The sequence below is a fragment of the Cibotium barometz genome, chromosome 6, assembly GCF_041138505.1.
Source record: "Cibotium barometz isolate CiBa-2024 chromosome 6, ASM4113850v1, whole genome shotgun sequence".
Lineage (NCBI taxonomy): Eukaryota > Viridiplantae > Streptophyta > Polypodiopsida > Cyatheales > Cibotiaceae > Cibotium > Cibotium barometz.
This window is the reverse complement of record NC_141051.1, coordinates 19,537,246-19,541,561: the sequence shown is the minus strand read 5'-3', so window position 1 is coordinate 19,541,561 and position 4,316 is coordinate 19,537,246. Positions and strand designations below refer to the sequence as shown.

The window sequence follows — 4,316 nt, the reverse complement described above, 5'->3', positions numbered from 1 at the left end:
GACAATTATTGTTGTCGAGACAATTATTATTATTGTTGTCGAGACAATTATTATTTTCAAACGTTGACAAAATTGTCAAATCTCAAGGGCAGAATAATCAACCTTCCGCTTCTTCGCGGAAGCAGTATTTTCTTTATTATTATTTGGAGAAATTCTTAGCGTGCCCAAGTGATCATATCTTTGGTCCATAGACGCGAAAGGGAGGTCATCTTCTGGTCTAGACATGGCGAGCAGCAAGCTCTTCTTGTGTGTGATCGATTCTTCCCTCCCTTTATACTGCTGCATTCAATTTCTCTTTTTGCAGGTCTCGTGTGCTTCTAGTAATGGCGCGGCACTTGTTACCCATGATGCAAACTCCACCTCTTGCAGCAGCTCCTCTTTCATGGAGTGCGCCAATTTGGGCAACATAACATATCCCTTCTGGGGCTCTGCATCTTGTGCTGCCTCTCCCAGCTATGTCCTCTCCAATTGTAACTCCTCCTCTTCGCAGGCTTACTGGGACTCCTTCTCCGTTGCTGCTCATGGGGTCGTCAGCCCTCCTGCGGTGACCTCTGTCATCAGTTATGGGTACTACAACGGGTTTACAGAGTCGTCAATTCAACTTTACGATTGACATGGCCATTTGTGCTCCTCCATTCTCTTCTAAAAACCTCTCCCAATACAACATCCCCTCCTCCATTAACCTCACCAGCTTTGCAGACAACTCCGCATTGTCGTTCTCCTCAGACAACACCTACCTTCTCTTCAACTGTACAAACCATGCTTCCAATGTGGTAGAGCAATTTCGCTATGATACTTTGGAATCGGAAAGCTTCGGTGGTTGCCGGCCTTACAAAGGGTTATGCACAAGCCTGGCAAAAACTCCTTGCATCCAATGGGTACCTCCAATATCCGAAAAGGAGCTCATGCTGGAGCATGTCCTGGATAGCTTGTCCTGCTCACACTTCACTTTTGGAATCGCCACTATGTCTGTGTTTGGAATCAATCAATGGACCACAGGCTCAACTGAACTCTATTGGACCCGTGACATCCGACCCTATGACGGTAACTTGTTTGCCCCTTTTTTTCATTCTTGTTAAATCAATATATACTCCCTTGTACATATAACACTAATAAAAGCAGCTTCCCATAGACCCTTCAAAATAGTTTCAAATGCTGCTGTAGAGAAGGGACGTTTAGGCCAAGCATACTACCATAACATGCATTTTTTGTTTTCCTTGGTAGACACAGGCTGTCATGGAGGATTACTTCACTGCAATCGTGGTGCCAAAATTGCTATTGAAGTGAGCCTAGTGGTACTCGGTTTTGGGTTCGCCCTTGTGGCTAGGTACTGTGGCGGCATGATCGGAAAAGGGATCAGAATTGGATTCTTCAGTTTCATCAAAGCAATAATTCCTCTTGCAATAAGTGTCTTGAAGAAAACTTTAAGGAAGCTGCAAACATCCAGATATGGGCCCAACCTTTCACTATATACCATGGACTTAGAGGGGCTCATTGAGCGGCCGATTGAGTACTCTTACAGCTCCATGGCATCTGCGACAAAGTCTTTCAGCAGTCTTGTGGGTGAAGGGGGATTTGGTGTGGTTTACAAAGGAACATTACCTCGAGCTAGCAGCCATGGAGGTTTAGACTTGCAAATTGCAGTGAAAGTGCTGGAGGTGAGGTCCAAGCACAGCAAGCAGCAGTTTCTGAACGAAGTCATTACCATAGGAAGGATTCATCATATAAACGTGGTGAGGCTGCTGGGCTTCTGCATGAAAGAGGATCATGAGATGCTGGTGTACGAGTACGTAGAGAATGGATCTCTGGATAGGTGGCTCTTTGATAAGCAAGGGAAAGATCAGAAGCGGGTGCTGGATTGGGGGCAGAGGTATGCAATAGCCTTGGGGATAGCAAGGGGGTTGAGCTACTTGCACGAGGAGTGCAGGCATTGCACAGTACATTGTGATATCAAGCCGCAAAACATCCTCTTGGATGGAGAGATGTGCCCAAAGATTGCAGATTTTGGGCTGGCAAGGCTAATGGGCAGAGATGAGAGCAAGGTGGTCACATTAGCAAAAGGAACACCCGGCTACATGGCGCCCGAGTTTTGGATGGGAGGGGAGAGCCAACTGAGCACAAAATTCGATGTGTACAGCTATGGGATGGTCCTCCTGCAGCTGATTAGTGGTGGGCAGCGGAATTTTCAGCGCAATGTCACAGCCAGTGGCTCCTCCTTCCCAGCAATGGCCTTCAAGGCAGCTATGCGGGGAGATCTCGAGTCCATCCTAGACGCCAGGCTGGGCATAGCAAAAAGTACTTCTGATGCAGACGAGGCTCAAAAGCTGCAGTGGCACCAAATTAGGACGGCTGCTTTTGTAGCTCTGTGGTGCATCCAGCATCACCCTGCAAGCAGGCCCTGCATGAGTGAGGTGGTGAAGTACCTTGAAGGTGGAGCTGCTGTCTCTGAGTGTCCCCCTCAACCAACCATCTCCATCTCCTCTACACCATCCATTCCACAGGAATTTCCCAGCACCCACCACCAGCATGACTTTACCCCCATTAGCTTCGGCCGATGATTACTCATGAATCTATCGCTCTAAGTTTTGCAGGCAAGCTTGCCATTGATCATCTAGGCATGAGTAGCACCTCACGATTGCAAGCACAGGAAATGTGTATCTCAGCTCATTCTTGGGCCCATTGGAAATCCCATTAGTAAAAGAAAGGTTGACTGTAAACTAAAAGGTAAAGCATGCAAGACAATGATATCCTTCACAAGGTGATGGTTGGACCAGATCAGCCTCACATGGAAAAGCTATACCTGTCCTTATGAGTCTAGCACCAACAGTTCTAGTAGCATAATATTAATGGCATCATCACAAGTCTGGAAATTCTTAACACCATGCGTGCGTGTGTGTGTGTGTATGGAATTCTCAACCCTACCTATGCTACACATCTTTCTTTGCATCTTAAACCAAATCCATAGGCTTATCCTAGCCGTGTACAATCCCATGCATCTAGCCTTCTGTCCAACCACTGGGTCTATAAAGATGGTGTGAACTCATGCACCCATAATTGAAATTGCCATTTTACTCACACATTACTTAAACAAGTTCACACACACACTTCTTTGAAAACATAACATCATAAGATCCATATTATGCATAATTCCATATGTCCAATCACATATCACAACGTAACACATCAATGTCAAATCATCAACATATATCTCCTTGCACTACGACCGTGAATCCTAAGACCACTTGATCACTTGGACCACTGTGATATGAGACCAGAGAATCCCGCATGTCTCACATTCACCTCAACACATGCCATAATTCTAGTAGCCGCTTCTACTAGGCATCACCTATTCTAGAAGCATGAACACTCTAGGAGCCAAGTATGTCTAGTACCAGTATGCATACTTAGCCACACAAAGCACTACCCTACCCGTTTCACTCCTGAGTCCCTTCCTTGTCCATTACACCAATCAACCTAGGAGCACATACACATTCAGCCAAGAGGAGTCGAGGTCTCGAACGATCATCTTTGTGTGATGCACCCCATGGATGATATCCACACAGCAATCCATAAGCCTATATGGTATCTTCATAAGCTTCCACAAATAAACAACACATATGCATCACATGATTACAACATCTAAATGGTAATTCCAAGACCTATGATTCAAGTGACATGCATCATATTTATATATGAAATAGTGTAAATCATCGAAAGTTGGCATCACAACTCTCCTATCAAAACTTCGAGCAAGACGAATTCCTCCAGCCACATATATCCTAGCAAGGTTCAAGACATTCCTTTTCTAACTCCTTGGAGTCATATCCATACTCTTCTAGGAGATTACAACTCTTCAGTCTCAAAAGGTCATTCATTTTAGCTTTAGAGTAGAGTTCTTTATAGGTCACCCATCCGAGTTGGGTGGGGGACCTGTGGAGGATGGGCGTGAACACAACTCTGATGTATTAGCTTTATATTGGGTGGGGGGCCAAGTCTTGGAAGGTCACCCATATGCGAGTTATGTTCCCGCCACACCAATGCACACTTAGCTAGAGATTTCCATAAATTGGTCTAGCCATACAGACCCCAAAATCTTAAGGTGGTGAGGAGCTCCGATCTATCCATTTTGTGGAAATCTCAGTGCTATGCTTCGGCACAACTTTTCTCAACACTCCCCCTTGGTGCCAACTTATCCACTTTTTCTTAGCTCAGAGATTGAGTTTGTCTATGTTTTCTTCGCTCAAAGGCTCAACTTGTCTATCTGAGAGGTTCATGGCTCAGATACCATGTTGAAAATTGGGTGGAGAGCCAAGTCG

The 4,316-nt window shown here is 45.4% G+C and overlaps 1 pseudogene across 1 annotated transcript; it reads left to right on the top strand.

Moving 5' to 3' along the window:
- The first annotated feature begins 181 nt into the window (after positions 1-181).
- Positions 182-2,877, top strand: LOC147637488 (LEAF RUST 10 DISEASE-RESISTANCE LOCUS RECEPTOR-LIKE PROTEIN KINASE-like 2.1; annotated as a pseudogene). The gene is made up of 2 exons (XR_015266044.1): positions 182-1,044; positions 1,225-2,877. The product of XR_015266044.1 is annotated as an LEAF RUST 10 DISEASE-RESISTANCE LOCUS RECEPTOR-LIKE PROTEIN KINASE-like 2.1 (transcript).
- Positions 2,878-4,316: the final 1,439 nt, after the last annotated feature.